This window comes from Megachile rotundata, chromosome 9 (assembly GCF_050947335.1).
Source record: "Megachile rotundata isolate GNS110a chromosome 9, iyMegRotu1, whole genome shotgun sequence".
NCBI lineage: Eukaryota > Metazoa > Arthropoda > Insecta > Hymenoptera > Megachilidae > Megachile > Megachile rotundata.
In genome coordinates, this window is record NC_134991.1 from 10,515,126 (window position 1) to 10,535,032 (window position 19,907).

Genomic DNA, 19,907 nt, shown 5'->3' on the forward strand with positions numbered 1-19,907 from the left:
ATTAATTAATGTTTGCAGAATTTTATTATTTTCTATTTGCAGAATCTTATGATTCTTTATTTTCAGAATTTGAATGACTAATTTTTTATGAGAATAGTGTGATAGTTTCGAATATATCAGTTTAATAATTAAATTAAATTGATGAGTCTAACAGGTACATTGAACTCATGCGCCTAATTCTTGTTAATTTAATTATAAATATAATGCGACAGATCATAATTCAGACATTAATTGAAAATTTTTGGCAGTTTATCATAAAAATTAACTGTCCCTATTCTTGATGAAATTGATTGATTGATCGATTTTGTCGTTTGGGCCTCGACTGCTATGGTCATTGGCCCAAATTAGCGTATTATTATTCATATATTACAACGGTCAGCCTATTAATGTTACATATTGTTACATACAGTAATATAACTACTGTTGTCATACAGTGAAATATAATTATTTAAGTCACCATACTTAAGGCCACAGTAAATTAGTAAATAACCGATTTATTAATAATTGATATTAATACTAATATTATACTTACAAATAACCGATAAAATACCATATAGAATCATCTTTTATCTTGTACAATCGATATGTTGTAGGGAGATGATAAAAATAGGAATTTGATCAAATCACTTTCTTCAGTGAAATCACCTTACAGAATTGTTATTTTGACATCTTCCATGAATTGATCATATACCTTAAGAATTTGATCCTTATTTTCACCCCTCATAAGAATTAAATCTTTATTTTTATCTCCTGCAACAGATGCACTATATAGGATGCGACAAGCATCCTCAATAAAAACAGTCATGTAAAAAAAAGAGACGTTGCTTCTTAATTTCTGGTTGTCATTCAAACATTTTCGAAGCTACAAACTTATCGAACTTGCAAATTCTTATATTTCTAAACATTCATTCGACAAAATTTCATATTTAGAACTTTCAAAATATTCAGAATTGTAAACGTACATATATTCTCAAGATCAAACTTGCAAAACTCCAACCTTCCAAATCCTTTCCTCATATCACCAAATATAGGAAGAATACAGAAATAGGAAATCTGTAATTCGAACGAGTTCTAACGGTAATTAAGTTTATGGTCTAGACTGTATTATTACATGGTCCGTGTAGTTTTCAACTTGACTTGATCATTTCGAACACGTAATTGTTACGTAACGAGGAAGATTAATTAGCAGTACTCGAGCGTTATTTCCCTTGAACGTCAGTTTGTACTCGTCATAGTGTTACAAAGAGGAACGAACTGTAGCGAAGGATTTCCTTCGAACGGTAGAGAAATCGCTACACATCGGCGAACAACGGTGAAAGCGCTTAATTAACAGCACGGGTCGCAAAACAAAATTCGCTGGCGAGTCCTAGAAAGCGAAAGATGACACGCTTTATTTTCACGGAACGTTAGGCTAATTTCCTTCCGGCGTCGGTTGTTTTGCATGGACCGTGATTAGTAGCTTCGATCGGACCCGGTTTCCCTCGTTTTCAGTGTACTTTCTAGCCTAACTGAGCTTTAAACGCTTTTTCCTTGCGTGCTTGGTCTCGATTCTTCGGTACAGTGACACCGTTCGCGATAAAAGGAGCAGAACGAATTCGATTGATTTTACTTTGCTAGAAAATCTATTGGATCGTTTCATTAATTTTTTGTCTTCGTTGAGCAATCGCTTGGTAAATTCTCTAGTAACAGTTCATTTAGTTTAGTTTTAGTGCGAGAAAATTTCTTGAGATGCAGTAAATTTAAGCTGTTTTTGACGCTGTATTTAAAATTATGTCTTTGTTTTTGCTGCACTGGTTAGCTTGATGAAATACTTAGATATTTCTGAAGTTTTCAAACTTCTGAATTTATAAGCTTGCAAGTTTTAGAATTATATTTTGAAAAACACAGTTCCTAAATTATTAATTTCTGAAATCTTTAAATCCCTTATTTCTAAACATCTAATTTCTACATTTTCAGTTTCCAATTCTCCAATTTCTAAATTGAGAAAAACTCAAGTCTTTGAATTTCTCAAAATTACCAAATCTCTGAATCTCAAAATTCATTATTTCCAAACTTCTAATTTCTAAATCACCAAATCAGCAAATTTTCATACTTCAACATTTCCAAATTTCTGACTTTTCAATTTCTCAAATTTCTAATTCCCAAGTTTCTAAATTTCTAAATTACCAGGTGACCAATTTCTGAATCCCCAAATTTGATGAATTTCGTGAGTCGCTTAAAGTTGTATGTGACCGAAGAGGATTAAGTTGTTGGAGCTGTAAAAATATTTAACAGACTCGATCCTGAGGGACCATATGTGAACACTTGCTCCATAGATTTTATTATTAAACTCAGAAGTTTTAGAACAGAGAATTTCGTGTTCAGTTGCACGTTTTCGCAGTGGCTTCGATGTCTTGTTTACTCTTCCTCGAGCTGGAAGAACGGAACGAAAAAGCGAGTCAACGACATCGAGGAACGGAGCTGACCGGCTGCCGGTCGGATCGTAAAAGGATTTAGTGTCGGTTGTGGGACGAGGTCGTTCCTGGAGATGACGTAGTAAAATTTATAGTGGGCGTACGGCCGTGAAGGCCTTCTTCCGATCACTTACCTGGTCCGTGTACTTGCTCTTCGCCGGCCACTCGAACCTTTCTGCTCCAGATCGTGCTACGAACGGGAAGAAAGGTGCTCTGAAAAATCATCTTTGAACGAGCCGAGTCGTTTTTCGAACGAGTCTATAACCGTGACACTCGATGCGTTTTCTCTAACAGCTGGGTGTTTCTTTGAAGTGGTAGTTAGGTGAGGAGAAAGCTGCTTGCAAATTGACATTTTTTCGGTGAACTTTGTGAGCTATGATATAGAACGTAGGGAGTAAAATATTCTTTAAATTTGCTCATAAAAATATGTTATTCATATGTTAGTGTTATGTCATATGTTATTCATTCGTCATGTTACTTTTATGTCATATGTTATTCATATGTCATGTTACTATTATGTCATACGTTATTCATATGCCATGTTATTGTTATATCATATGTTATTCATATGTTATGTTAGTGTTATGTCATATGTTATTCATATGTCATGTTATTCATACGTCATGTTACTTTTATGTCATATGTTATTCACATGTCATGTTATTGTTATGTCATATTTTATTCATATGTCATGTTATTGTTATGTCATATGTTATGCATATGTCATGTTATTGTTATGTCATATGTTATTCATATGTCATGTTATTGTTATGTCATATGTTATTCGTATGTTATGTTATTATTATATCATATGTTATTCGTATGTTATGTTATTGTTATGTCATATGTTATTCACACAATATTAAATTACCAATATTTTGAAACGCATATAATAAATATATTTCTAAGTATTCTCATGAACATAAAGTAAGGAAAATTATCTTGAATGTCAAACTAAACCCTGTTCCCCAAAAAAGAACATTCCACAAAGCTGGAAAAATATTTCAAAAATAAAGAAAAATCTGCAAAGAAGAAAAGAACGTGGATATAGTAGAGGTATATAACAGAGAAGTATAGCAAAAGGAAATAAATCGGATGTCGGCTTTGCCCTCGTAGAAGTCCAGCTTGCTCTCGGGCTGTCGGTGCAACTGCAACTGCAACTGCAGCAGTCGGCTCGGTCGTTACGGCATTAACGCGTAAGTGCATAAGTGTGGTCCATGGTCGAGATAGAGCTGCACTCCCGGCTTCTAGAGTCTAGAAAAGCCGGAGAAGGTTGAAGCGGCTGTAAACGATGCAAACGGTCGGGGTGAATGCACTTCTTCTCTCGCGTTGGATGCACCGCACGAGAGGCTCGCTCGAACGTCGATGCAACGCGGATATCGAGGGCTTTTAGGAAGTGTCTTTGACACTGATCCCATCGTGACTTCTCGATTTGTGACCTCGCCACGTTTCTTCGTTAAAACCTACGGCTATGGAACGCGAAGCCCCTTCGTGGAGAAACCGTTGCCGATGAGAATGCTTCTGTTATTTGCATTTATGGTCCCGCTTCGTGGTACCAATACGCTTGATGCTTTCATTGTTAATACATGTGATCTTCATCCATGGTGAATCTATTGTATTCAATGTGCTATTCTTATTCCCTTGTATATTATTATATAAAAGCTTCGTTGAAACAAGGAAATAACTTCAGTTCATTTTCTTGTTTTCGAAGTTGTGTCTACTCTTCAAGGTTTATTAGCTGTTACGTCACTACACGTCAAATATTGCATATATATAAGCTTGCAATTTAGTATCGTTATAGGATAGTTACAGCGAGTATAAGGGTATTGTCAAATACCACCTATGCTTTTTACAATTATATAAAAGTATGTGGTATGTCATAGTGTATGGTGTATAAAATATATTGGTATGTTTTTAATAAAATTACAGTATGTATAGATGCTACATTACTCCTCAACCAGGCACAGTTACATTGTGTATAAAAATATGAAATTTTACCACCTATGATTTTTTTAATTATATGAAAGTATAAAGTATGTTAATTGTTACATAAAACACATTGGTATGTTTTTAATAAAAAATACAGTATGTGTACATGCTACATCACTCTTCAACCATACACAACATAGTAAACCAAAATATGAAAAGCTCTTATATGTTCAATTGACAACTTTAGTAATGATATATCATGTGTATCTATCTTTGAAATTACGACAAATTTTCCACAGCTTGATATCTATGATCAGTTAACTCGGTGCTTTGTAACCTCTATTTGTACCCCGGCATCCAGATTCCCGTTTTACAACACGATGACTGAGTAAACTAGCATTGACACAATTACGTTTCGCCTGTTTGATCAGATTAAGCACGCATTGCGGATTCTTTGATCAAAGGGTAATCAACATCGCCCTGGCGATTATATAACGCTCGTTTCATCTTCATAATACCAGTCGCTAACAAGCGATCGAGATCGATAAGATAACACGTACACAAGTTTGAAACTTATAGGCTGGAACAATCGGAGATTTCAAAACCCGGTAACGTGTACTAACAATGTTTGCAAGTTTCTCGTGAGAAGTGTATATTGACGTGCAACGGGAATCTCGGGGAACAGAATCGTTATTTCATCTCGTGGGAGTCGAGACTGTAAAACGTGGGCAATAAAGAAGTCGTCAGGTTGAAAAGGTAGAAATTAGCGATTCAAAGCATCCGGTCGATTTGCATTTCGGAAAGTGGAGACGTCAGGGAACGAGAAAAGTTAGACCAGCGACGCTGACGCGGCTGGAATTAATTAAGCTTCCCATGGAGCCGTTCGTTTTCGACGAACAGCTACGGTAATGCAAATTTCGAAAAGCTGACTGTTAGCTTCGTAATTGAGGATCGTTCAACGCGTCCAACGCGCGAGAAACGTATAGGAACATTGTATTTTATGATAGCCTCTTTCGAATAGCTCGCGTCTTCTCACGAACCGTGGAACGTATCTTATCCGTGCAAGGTAAACGAGGGAAATTTATGGTCGTCTAGGACGGTGATGGGCAGATCAAGTGATCATAGGTGCACCCTGCGTGCGGCGATGAGGTGTCGGAAGATCTATAGAGATTTCATGTTCTAGAGTTTAGAATTTAGAAACTTTGAAGTCTTGTACTTTGGGAATTTGGAACGTAGAGAGTTTGTCAGTTTGCATACATTGAAATTTGTTAATCTAGTGATTTGGAAATTTGAAAATTCAGAACTTAGAGACTTAGAAATTTGGGGATTTGGGGATTTAGGATTTTGGGGATTCGGGGATGTGGGAGTTTAGGATTTTGGGGATTTGGGAATTTGGAGATTTGGGGATTCCGGGATTTGAGAATTTGGCAATTTGGAAATTTGGGGATTTGTGAGTTTGGGAATTTGGGGATTTGGGAATTTGGGGATTTGGGAATTTGGGAGTTCGGGAATTTGGAAATTTGGGGATTTGTGAGTTTGGGAATTCGGGGATTTGAGAATTTGGCAATTTGGAAATTTGGGGATTTGAGAATTTGGCAATTTGGGAGTTCGGGAATTTGGGGATTTGGGGATTTGGGAATTTGGTAGTTCGGGAATTTGGAAATTTGGGGATTTGTGAGTTCGGGAATTTGGGGATTTGGGGATTTGGTAGTTCGGGAATTTGAAAATTTGGGGATTTGTGAGTTTGGGAATTTGGGAATTTGGGGATTTGGGAATTTGGAGGTTTGGCAATTTAAAAATCAGGAAATTTGGTAATTTGAGAATTTGTAACATAGGGATTTGAAAATTAAGGAATCCGGTATTTAAAAATTTCTAAGATTCAATTTCGAAAATTTTTAAATTTGTATTTTTCGAATTCGACACTTTCAGGATTAGAGAATTTAATAATTTGAAATGTAGTGCTTTTAAAATATGAAACTTTGGAGATATGGCAATTGGGAAATTCAATAATTTCGAGATTTGAAAGTTTAGAAATTTCATATGGTTTTTCAATTTATGCACAGAGTAACATTTATATAATAAATCAACTAAATCGTTTTGTTTTCTGATTTCAGGTGAGTACAAACAAATCCAACACCTGGAGGTAACTTTCTGCAACGTCCAATCCTCGAACTACAATTCACTGTATATAAAGGCAGGTACAAGTGAAAAATTGTTGCAAAGTAAACATTATATGATGAGGAAGCAATTTTTGCTTTAGATTAAATTTTAGAATGCCTCTCTACGTATGACTGTTATGAATGTATATATTTATTTTATCAGGTACAAAGTACTCTTACTATATTGCCACATTTATGCCGATTTTCATATATACTAACCGCCGTATAATTAGCATAAAGTATGAGGAGATATCAAAGCAATAAACTTGTTGGCTAATCCAATATATTGTGAATCTCATTATATGGCCCTAAACGAGACTATACATTAGTAAACTAAATATTTCTAAGTTCTCAAGTGAGAAAATGGTTCATAAATTAAAAATTTGCCAGTTAGTTTTAAAAGCTTAAACTTCCGGAATTAGTTTTTTTATTTTGATATTTATAACTTTGAGAAATTTCAAGTCTGAAGTATCCATATTTAACCGATTTGTTCTCTTGTAATTTTTTTATATCGTACAAGTCAATTTTTAAACAAAATTTTAATCGATGACTTTTTGAACCAGTGTTTGTCGCATCTTATAAATATTGGTGCTACATTTTTTGTTGTATTTAAAATTGTGGATATTTTCACATGAAGGAACTAACAACTGTTTTTTATTAAAACATGTATGAAAAATCGGCTATGTTTATCTTGTCTGCGTTGTCATATGCTATTTATTGTTTGATAACCATTCTGTGTCACTGCTAATTAATATCATTTAGAGCAATTATTTGGTATCGCAAACTTATCATTTTTAAGTAGCCTTGTACTAATATGAGTCTGATACCAATTTAATATCAAACTTATTATGCTAAGAAATTGTCAATAATTTTCTTACGTTTCAACAATTATTATTAACTCCATATTTTTAGAATCCTCAATTCATTGCAACTCCATATTTTTACAATTATCAATTTGTGTGAAGAATAAATTTAAAATTTCTAAAAATTTAATAAACACATTTTACAAATATACTTTGCAAGTATATACTAGTAAATATATTTCATAATGTTAGATAGAAAATGAAGAAACTTTGCTGTACAAACTAGTCAAGTTTGAAATATTTACCTCTGATTCATTACATCGTAACACGTAGTACACAGTGTCTCATATCACTAATTCTAGATTTTAACACGTTAAAAATGTCTAGTAAACCTTGGAACGCATGAATCGAACGTTCTGGATTACTTTGTCTCCATTTGTCGTAACATCAACATTTCTTGCTGAACGAACACGATAACAGTCATCGTATGTTCAAATATACAAAGATTATCGGTATATACGTTAGAAACCAAAATACATATATTTCAAGAAAGATTGTAGAATCATTTCCAGGAAGATTACATCAGTTTACTATTTTTTACTATTTTTATTAACCTCACAGTGACCTGGGAAATCGCCACTGTACTCTTTTAAAAAACGTTAATTGCCTTGTTCTTTTTTTTATTTACTGCAATCTTTTAATTAGAGGTGTTAATACCTCTCAAAGCATGTAGAAAAATATTTGCTGTTCAGTTAGGGTAATTCATAATATTGACCAGAAAGTCACGATTTCCTAACAAGTTAGAATTAAAATATCTCCTAAACTAATGATTTTTCCACATAAATAGATTAATACTTTTTTGTAAAGAATATGAAGGAGTATCAGCTGATGCAATAAAAAATACATGATTCCATTTAAAAAAACATTATGTCCTTTATACATCCATCTACAAAACAAAATATACCACCAGCATATGCCCCTCTCAAAACCGTTCAACTTCATCTAAAACATTGTTTGCTATGAGTAATAATGACGCAAATCTATATAGCAAAATGTGGTGAGAAACCCTGTATAAGAGAAAAACAGACACACATATTTTTTAATTCTATCGTTGCAGTGTAAGTTCAGAACCATAAAATAAGTAACCTCTTTGTCAATAGCGTTCATCAAACATAGCAAAAAGTAGCATCGTCTCAACCAATTGCATAACGTCGCATTGTAAGATTAAAAATTGTTCACAAAACTCACACGTATGACTTTCAAACAGCCTGGATCCTTCGCAACTTAGCTGATTGCAGAATAATTTTTCCATCGTTCATTATGAACACCGAGACTGACGGAAGCACAGTGATGCAACGTTGCAGCAACAACTCAGCGAAACCTTGCGGAGATGCGAATCACGAAACGACACCGCGGTTCCACAAAGTTCCTAAACTCGTAAATCATCGTGTAAGATAACGGAATGATTTAACGCCTCAATCGGCACAATGCTCGTCACTATACAAAACCATTGCTCTGAAATTCGTATGCAGGCATCGTGTGTCGAACACGCAACACTAGGGGGCCCCGAATTCTTTCGTGCCAGCCTTACACTTGTGTCACGTAGCCGGTTCGAACAATACGTAACGCGAGAACGGTGAAAAGAAGCATCGTAAAAGCGTCGTTGACTTTTAGGGACTTTTGGGGATTTGTTCGTTTGGGAATGAGTTTAGAGTTTAGGTGTAGAGGGGTTTTAGGACTTTGGGATTTAGGTAATTTAGGGAGATTGGGGTTTGGGGACTTGGGGGAATTTGGAGTTGGGGACTTTGGATTTGAAGAGTTTGAGATGTGCAGAATTTCGGGATTTGAGGATTTGAGGGTTTGATGATCTTGGGGTTTGTGCAATTGGGCTTTTGACATTTGTGGACACTGTGATTTAAGGACTTTGATACATGGGGATTTAGAAATATGACAGTCTAGAAACTTGGAGACGTGGAACTTTGGAAATTTGGAGATTTGGAGATTTGGAGATTTGAAGATTTGGAGATTTGGAGATTTGGAGATCTGAAAATTTAGAGACTTGGGAATTTGGAAATTTGGAGACTTGGGGATTTGGAGATTTGGAGTTTTGGAAATTTGGAAATTTGGAAATTTGGAGATTTGGAAATTTAGAAACTTGGGGATTTGGAAATTTGGAGACTTGGGGATTTGGAGATTTGGAGATTTGGAAATTTGGAAATTTGGAGACTTGAGGATTTGGATATTTGAAGATTTGAAGACTTAGGTATTTGGAAATTTGAAGACTTAGGGATTTGGTTATTTGAAGATTTGGAGATTTGGAAATTTGGAAATTTTCAGACTTTGGAGAGTTGGATATTTGAAAATTTGGGAATTTTGGAAACTTAAAAGATCACTAAAAGTAGTTTAATGATCTGAAAAATTGAATATTTCCAGAATTAGAGGTCGAATATTTAGAAAATTTGAGACCGTACTAATTTTAAACCTTGCAAACTTGAAAATCTAAAAATCCCTAAATATTGAAATTCCAAAATTTCTATATACGATGATTCAAAAATTCAAAACCTGAAAATTTACAAAAATAAAAATCTTGAAATGTACATATAACGTTCATCCAAAAGAATGCTACATCGCCCAAGCGTAGCTAATTTTCGGTTGGAAAAGAGCGGGAACACAATGGCGCATTGTCGGCCATGTTATCGGGAGCGATTCCCTCGAAACTCGGTCGCGTTCCAGGTGTTTTGAAACACGAAAAAATTCTTGTCACCGTCTCGAGAGGCACGCGAAATTGTGTTCCAGCGATGTTTGTAACGCGAACAATGGGAGGACCGTTGCGTAACGTAACAGAAAACGGGTTATTTTGTGCCGTTCCTCGCGGTATCGCGACAATAGCGCGTTACGACGTCACCCGGGTCACAGACGACGTCCTGTCTCATGGACGCACAATGACGAGCCAAAGAAGAATTCCGCGGAGACTTCCTGACTTGCAGGTCCCACGGGGCTTTTCGTATAACGAGCACACCTCATGGTCGAATATCGTTGCAACGGGATGACAATGCCTCGCTATCTTGATTTTATAATGTTTCGTGTAACGATTTGCTTCGGTTCGCTCTTTTCTTGCTGTTCAGACTTCGATGGGTATGTAGTTTTAATGATATGAAAAGTTCTGGGACTTTGGCGGAAATTTAATAGAATAACTCCTTAGTGATTGAAGCATTTTTTTAAATTAAAAGATATGCCAATTTTTTCTTCGCATAGATTTTATAGATATTGGAATATTTTTCTCTGCATCTGATTTTATTGAAAAAAAAATATGTCTATTGTAATATCAAATATTTCTGTATTTGAAGGAGATAGGTCTATATTTCCATATAAAATATTTGTCGAATTAATTTGTTGTTTCAACTGTATTTTACCATGTGGATAAAAATGAAACTGTTTAATGGCACTCGGATTTTGTTCAGAGGTAACGACACTCCTAACACGTTCTTAGAAAACGATCAGTATGATTAATGTCATCGTGTAAATACAAGATGCTATTACTCACCAATTTTGCGTTGTAGGAGAAGTCACAAGCAGAAAGTTAGCTGACATTCTTAGATATAGTACAAATGTCTGATTAAAACATTTTTTAAATATTAATATCGAACATAAAAATGATTGCTAAAGTATTAGATAGTCATTAAATATTAATGATTGTTTTGAATATTTGAAATTTTATGATAACTGTCATAATATTAATTTAATCTCTGTTCATTTTATTTATTAAATTATATGATGATAAAATGCATCAAATATTAGGTTACAGAAATCACAAGCCATAATATAATTAATGTTAATATAATAATATTTGTATTAACGAAAAGTATCATTATATTAGATAGTCTATATTAAATTAATTATACCGTACATTACAGTTACAGTACTTACATTGTTATATCACTACGGTTATTACAGTATTGTTAAGTATAATCATAGAAGTATATAATTAATAAATATCCTTATAGAAGTATAAGAGTTATAATTTTCTACCATAATTAATTACCAAGAACTTTCCCACAAAAAGCCGCAAGAAATTGATACGGTACATGGTTAGTAATCCCAAAATAATTAACGAAGACGAATCGAAAACAATTCGGTTCTTACGTCGGTTACGTCGTTATCGTCCAATTAAGCCTCGTTCACAATGCATTCCACGCGTCGGCCGCAATTATGCGATTAACCTCTGCGTCCTACGCGCCTTTGAAGCTCTGAGAAGTCATTTCCACGGAGAAAGGGGATTCAATCGGACTCTCTGTCGTTGATCAGCCGTAATTGAGTAATCATCATCTCGAGTGTACGATGTCTCCTACATGCACGCCCACGTATGTAGAGCGACGGAGCATAGAAAGGGAAGTTTCGAAAGCTTCGGCGACATAATTGCAGCCAGTCATTAATTACACGCGATCGTGATTGCACCTGACTATCGGTATGCTTTATCCATGCAATGCAAACACGTTAACTCGTCCCATAATCGATGGCGTTTAATCTTCCACGCAAAACAAACATGGTGGTTCTTAATATGTTACATTTCGTGACAGCTTTGTTATATAAAATTAAATGACCACGTAAAGTTGCAATTATGTACAAAAATTATTTATAAATTATGCAATTATGTTTAAAAATTACATACTTCAGTAAATGCACTTTATAAATTTTTAGTTGATTATTGTGATAATACTTTAATAAATTTAACAAATTTTTAATTTTGAAATTTAAAGTATTCAAAGTATATTTACTGTGTTAACCACCCTCCTATACATATTCATACATTATTTTCTAATACCATCTGAAAAGATTAAATTCATACCGATGTTATGTACATTATAATGAGTGAATATTGTAAATTCGTTTTCAACAGGTTCTCAATTGCTAAAATGATATAGCTCTAATGTGATCTAATCACGTGAGAAATATTATATATCTCCATATGAATTTTAGAGTTTCAGAATTAAAATAAAATTCCTTGTTGACACAAACTATTAAGTATAAACAAGAAAATTAAATATCAAGAGTATAAATTAATTCAGTGCCTTTCACGTCTTAATTACTAATTCACCTTTCACATTTTAATTACTCATTTGAATTTGAATGTCTTCCCTCTTTTTTTATGAATTTAAAATGCTATCGATCATTAATAATTAAAGCAGTTAATTGTGTAATTATAGATATACAAAAAGTTTCTTAAAAAAAAGCCTTTAATTAAAAGAAGATATATCGAACGATTTTATAGAAAGTAATCAATTTATATAGTATACATTGTATAATTTTATTAAACTTAAATAACATGTACTGCAATTTGTAAAATCGTTTTATCGGAGGATCTCTGTATTTTATTATCTGAAATGCAATCAGATGCAAACAGTATGAAACACCATCTACCAAGAATGCATCTGTTGACTTGTTCAATGCTTATCTTGAATTAAGTGTACAGTAATTTATGTACCACCCATAAATTACCATGAGTATCAAAATATACATCTTACGTGTTTTATACCCGAGAACGAAGTGTAGGGTTTGTTTCTCTACGAATCAAATACAGATAGGTCAGTGAAATATCTCCCTGCATCTAAAATACATAAATTATATATAGTATAACAACTCCCTAACACGATTTTATAATAAAATTATTGATTATTATTTTAAACAATTTTAAATATAAACGAATTATTTCTTGCATGGTATAACTCTATAACATAATTTTAGAATAAAATTATTGATTATTATTTTAAACAATTTTAAATGTAAACGAATTATTTCTTGCATGGTATAGTAACTCCATAACACAATTTTATAATAAAATTATTCATTATTATTTTAAACAATTTTAAATGTAAACGAATTATTTCTTGCAATGACCAAACTGGGTCAGTTCAAATACGTCACATTAATTCCATTTAAATGGTGTAATATAATAATTGTTACATAATTCCATTATTGTGTTGATATGCAAATGCAAAGCATCATCTCAGGGCGAGCAGATTACAGTACCTAATGAATTTCATAGCGTACTTAAAAGTTAATTAAAAGATAATTAAGCATGCGCTGTCGAGTCCCATATGGGATCCGAACGAACAATATTTCCCCCGTAATAATTAGACACGACAGGCTTCGGAAGAAGCGAAGAGGCCGCGTTCCTCGCGGCACAATCGAGAGTGAGAAATGCACGACATGACGCGAGCGGAAAAGAGAAGAGTTAGAAGAGAAATTGCGTACAATGTGTAAGGAAACAAACGGCCGTTAGATGCGACCAATGTCAGAAACGGTTTCACATTCCGCACCGATGTGTATTTTAGACTGATTTAATGCGGGAATATTAAATTTTGATAATTAGTTACGATACGCCGACGTGCAACAATGCTGGACATCGATATTTCCTGTGCTATTTTCATTTTCAGCCACGACACGATCGCCATCGGTATGCGGTTTTCTGCTACTCGAGACTAGACACTCGTTACGTGAAATCCGTGTCCCGATGTTCGCGACAATTAACGACGAGAAACAAGCGGACAAGCAACAGGAGAAGAAAATAGAATGCCGTGGATGACGTGAAAATGTTAGCTGTCGACGTCCGCAAGGATTGCCTTGTATTATATATATGATTTCGTTCTCGGAAACTGCTACCTCCTTTCTGATTAATCCTTGCTCAACTGATCTCTGAGACAGCCACATTTTTACCCCCGCGATTCTCGGTATTCGAAACATGAAGATTCCTTAAGGGAAGCTGGAAAATTTCATTTTTATGAGTCATTTATAATAAAAACGAAGGAGCTGCATTTTAAGAAAATTTAATTTTCTACATTTAAGCTGAGTATTAAGTAGACAAATATTTGCATATTATATCGATTCTATGTTATAGATAATGTACAATAGAATAGATATTATTATAGATTTGCATTTAAATTGTATTACACATTCATATTACACATTATACATTCTATTTGATTATACGGAAAAGTTAGTATTAATACTATTAGTAATATTAATACTAAATACCATATGTTCAACTAGTAATATAAAAGTTCAACAAACTCATAGTTTTTTACAAAATGGAGCTGCGCCATTTTCTTCATGAGTAGCTGGTATTTCACTACATTGCTGCATGTGAAACTATTAATTTCGAAACTTGAGGATCAAGAATTATTTGATGACATAAAAACACCGTAAAATATCACTTGTGGTTAAGTATTAAATTGAACCTTAGCATTTGACGAAAATGGCTGCTCCTTCAATAACATCCTTAAAATAGCTGACTACAAATTAGAGAAATAATCACATAGCGTCACACTAACTCTTGTACGCGCAAAGTAAACTAAAACTAGACTTAGAAAGTCTAGTTCTATTTAATCTAAAGACTTAGAAATTAATTAAACTATTTGTTTTCCACTCATGTAACCATAAAATCGTTGCTAGGCTAAGCTTCATTTAATTCTAAAGATGCAACTGGAAACCGTTCCGAATGAAACGGGTTCGATTTCGCAAGGCGGTTAGCGGACAATTTTCGACTGGTTAAAATTCCAGGGTCGTTCTGGGTTTCCGGTTCCGCCGACCCAAAAGCAAAATCGACAATACACACCGTGCATAATTACATTTATATTGTCGTTGAACGTGGCCCATTCCGACGTGTACGGGCACACGTTGGTACTTGAGAAAAAAGAGAAAAATTTCGACGACCCACATTCAACGTTACTCGAATCAGACTCGAACGTTCGAAAGTTAATTCACGACGTTTAATTGTATTTTATCGGATTAGTTCCGATCGATCTCGATCGCGACTACGATTAATGATATTAGCTCTCGGAATTTCCTGCTGTTCAAACGGAACGTAAACTTTAGTCACGCTCGTTTAACTACCGTTTCGAAGTTAAAATTTTATCGTGTTTTGTTATATACTTCCTCGTAAAGTAAATTCTCGCATGAAAATCTTAGTAGCTCAGTTATTAATTTCCGACTATAAAATTATGAATTCGTAAAAGATAAAATTGTATCCACGGTTAGAAATCATTTTAACAATTTACTTCAGAAGTTTCAGCTAAAAAATTATTATATAAATGATAGCAAGAAAAGAAAATCATTTTAACAATTTACTTCAAAAGTTTCAGTTAGGAAATAATTATATAAATGGTAGCAAAAAAAGAAAATCATTTTAACAATTTACTTCAGAAGTTTGAGCTAAAAAATAATTATATAAATGATAGAAAGAAAAGAAAATCATTTTAACAATTTACTTCAAAAGTTTCAGTTAGGAAATAATTATATAAATGATAGCAAGAAAAGAAAATCATTTTAATAATTTACTTCAGAAGTTTGAGCTAAAAAATAATTATATAAATAATAGCAAGAAAAGAAAATCATTTTAACAATTTACTTCAGAAGTTTCAGTTAGGAAATAATTATATAAATGATAGCAAGAAAAGAAAATCATTTTAATAATTTACTTCAGAAGTTTGAGCTAAAAAATAATTATATAAATGATAGAAAGAAAAGAAAATCATTTTAACAATTTACTTCAAAAGTTTCAGTTAGGAAATAATTATATAAATGATAGCAAAAAAAGAAAATCATTTTAACAGTTTACTTCAGAAGTTTCAGTTAAAAAATAATTATATAAATGATAGCAAAAAAAGAAAATCATTTTAACAGTTTACTTCAGAAGTTTCAGTTAAAAAATAATTATATAAATGATAGCAAAAAAAGAAAATCATTTTAACAATTTACTTCAGAAGTTTCAGTTAAAAAATAAAGATACATATAACAGAAAAGAAAACAATTTTAACTTACTTTAAGAGTCCTCAAGAAACTCCGATAATATTTGAATAATGGAACAGACGAAAGTTCTGTCGATGAAAACAAGCTGAAGAAAATGAGAAAGAAACTGCATCCTCCTTAGCACAGGCTCAATGAAGAAATAAATAACAATGGAGATTAACGGTTACCCAACAAACGTCGTGATCTCCTTTTACTTTTACAAACAAAATCACCTCCGCAACCAGAGACCGTTACATAACGTGATCTCGCAATTACTTGTAATTAATTCATTCCACAGAGTCACGGATCGATCTAGAAACTTTAATTACGATTTATCGAGCTTATCGTCTCGATTACATTGTCCCGATCGTGTAGCCGCGATCTGGCTCGCGAGCAGTAGACTCATTTGCACGATCCTCGCCAACAACCCTATCCATTTTCTCGTGTCTGCTTTCTGTAATACATGCATTACGTATAAAAGCGTGCACGAAATGCATGCCACACTTTTCACTTATGTCTCAACATGGCCGCACACAGTTTGCTTGTTTTAACAACAACGTGGACGTGTTGCGGATCTTTCACGCCTGAATCGTCTCCGTATTCGTAAGTTCAGGAACAAGAAGCGTGCTTTCAAATTTATTGCCATATTTCTGATATTTCATATTTTCAATTTAAATTCTGCAATTTATTCCCTTGAAAAATTTTAATTTTTAGTGTTTGAATTTAATAACTCAAATTTTTTAGTTTAGGAATTTTTTTATTTTCAAATTTATGGATTTCCAAGTTTAAGAATTGTGAAGTCACACGTTTTCAAATTTGTACACTTTCATTTTATAAATTTTGAAATTTGAAAGTGAAAATTTCAAATTCAATAGTACAGGAATTTAGAAGCTTGAAAATTCTCAAGCTATTAAGTTTGGAAATTCAAAAATTTTATATTTGTAAGTCTTTTAGCTTGGAAATTCAGGAACTTTTAATTAAAAATTTGCAAGTATAGAAATTTCAATAGAAATCTTATCAGTTAGAGAATCTTCAAGTTTTTTTATTTGGAAATTTAAAAATCTCATACTTACAGATTTTTTGCGTTACATATTCCATCAATTTCAAACTTTAAATTTGGAAATTTGAAAATCACGTATTTACAGATTTTCTGCATGACATGTTCCATAAATTTCAAGCTTACAAATTTTCAAATTTAAAAACCTAGGATAAAAATCTTTAATATTTACAAATTTACAAATCCCAAATTCATAAATTCATCAATCCCAAATTTTAAGACTTCCAAATTCCTAAATTTTCAATTACAAAAATTATAGTCGAATTTCACATTGAATTTCACCAGTCTTATATAAAGCTCCATAACCTAAATTTTGTCTTAATTTGTCAAAACTACTCGTTAAATCTTAACTGTTTATTTCCTCCTGTTGCTCATTATCATTTGTGAGCTATTTGTTCATTTTGTAAGTTGATTCTGTTCCAACAATTTATACAACTTGTTGTTTTCGAGACTGGTTCGTTGAGCGTTTCACGGGAGTACCTTAGAGCCGTTTGCTCGAGATTTGTTCCTCGTTTTCACGAGGATATACATTGTACAGCGATAAATTTTACAACCAACGAGATTTACGTTATATCGGACTGAGAAAGTGTACATGCAGCATGATAGTTTATCTCGAAGTAGGTGTAGCAAGGATGTTGTTGGAGCACGGTCAGGTTTAGTATTTGACTTGTAACGTTTCAATTTCGACTTGCTGCCGGATTAATTGCTTATCTCTTCGTGGAATTCTGTATCACAGATTCTCGTGTGTTTGAATTGTAGTTCCGCTGAGTCGTTCTCTTGGATTTATGGACTCCCGATCTGTTCATTGTGAAGATATTGGCTCTTACCAATATATCATATTGAGTACGCGTGTATTGTGTTTGAAATATTGGGTTGGATTATTGCTGAAATGTATTTTACTTATATCCATAGAGAAGATTAATATTAACGATGTAGAAGTGTCATAAAAAAAATAGATAAAATATATTTCTCACATAAAGTTAAAGTTATTAAAAAATTATTGTGATCCAATAATATAAAATTTTTCGCTAAATGGTTAAATAAAATTGTATACGTAATATCCCAAAAATAAAAATTGATTTTTAATTTCATTGTAAAAACTACTGTATTTTCTGTAACATTTTTAGTTTAAAACTTTTGTGCAATATTCTTCCAGAAAAAAATTAATGAACTGAAAAATTATTATCACATTAACAGAGATTAATAGAATATTGCATACACAGTACATGATAAACATTAGAAAAATTGATTTTGTAACATTTATCCATATACAGCACTTACAAGAAGACCATCAGAATTTTGTATACAATTCATTTTTTCCCGCCAATTTTGCATTCAAATGTTTCTGTAACTATTTACATATTCAATCAGATTCTGTGTACTTTTTCCGCTTCCTTTCCAAAGTCAAACTTAATTTTGTATACGTAGCAGGTGTCAAAGAAAAACAACAAATGAAGTGAATTAATGTGTAAAATCACGCGATAAGGAAAGGTTGCGCAGAATTGAAGAAATCGCAAAGTGAATGCGCAGAGTTCGCAGAATAAACGCGAGATCGCTACTGCGCAGACGTGATAGATCGAGTGGGGGATGTCAGAAATACGAAATAATTAAATCCTCAGTCTTCGTCCGAGCTTTGCCGGTGCGGTTGTGTTGTGCTCGCGTTCCGTCACGTTTCTGTGACGTGGTCGAATTTATTCCTTCGTTCCGTGAAACATTAGTGTCATTTTTTATATTTGTATTGACGAATTTTTTGTAAGTGATTGAATTGATAGTATGTGCAGTTTTTTGGAAATCTTTGTTTCGTGTTTGGAGTACTACTCGATGGCGGGCTTCACTCCGTTGCGTCAATTTTAAATTGAAAACGTGAGTGCATTTGATTAAATTTACTGAAAGATATTTTCGTATATAAATATTGAGCACGAGGATTATATTTGATGATTCAATTGCAGTTTTGTTTTGAACAGATGAATTTTAATTTTTTCTTATAGATACATTGTTATAATTAAAAGTAAAGTATTAATAATTAGTTATTAACGTTTATTGTAATTTTTCATTGTATGTAACAAAGTACACAAAATAGTATAAAAGTCTTACTTTTTCAAAATTGTGAATTTCATAATTAATAAAGATATAAGAAATATTTATTATATTTTGTAATCTTGAGTTTTTGCTGTGCATTCTCAAAATATTTAAATTTTATATTATGTAATTATCTACTTTTAATGAGTAGTCTACTGACATGCATATGTCAGTACATGTACTTTAATAATATAATAGTTTAAAATAAGTGTTTTATTTACTGATCTATTTATATAATGCATCATTGTTTTTTATTAATATTCTGCTTTAACAATATCAGTTTATAGTGTATATACAATTGTTTATTATTGCAATTATTTTTTATGGATTGTCTGTATACACACCCACACATGATATAATATAACATATTCTATCATAATATGTATAAGAAAACTCATAAAAGCAAATTTTTTAAATAGAAAATACATATTCATCGTTGTTTATTTACTGCTATTTGTTAAAGTTTAAAAATCAATTTTTCTTAAAACCTGAAAATCATGCAACAGAGAATGGATTGAAAATTGTTACTCGTCTGATTCTAATTAATAATTCCATAAAAAAATGCGAAGGTCACGAGCTTAATCGTCGAGTTTAATATTAAAATAGCTTTCAATGTTATCTGAAATAATTAAATACAGTAATC

At 32.8% G+C, this 19,907-nt stretch overlaps 1 protein-coding gene across 6 annotated transcripts in view; it reads left to right on the forward strand.

Annotated features, from left to right (window-relative positions):
• The window catches only part of smash (smallish), a 222,116-nt gene that overhangs the window by 93,312 nt on the left and 108,897 nt on the right, over positions 1-19,907 (forward strand). The window contains exon 1 of one of the 6 annotated variants that reach the window (XM_012293077.2): positions 18,794-19,048. The exons of the other annotated variants lie outside the window; for them this stretch is intronic. The gene's annotated coding sequence lies outside the window, so the exon portion shown is untranslated. Of the gene's footprint in view, positions 1-18,793; positions 19,049-19,907 lie in introns of those variants that run through there. 6 annotated transcript variants of the gene reach the window in all.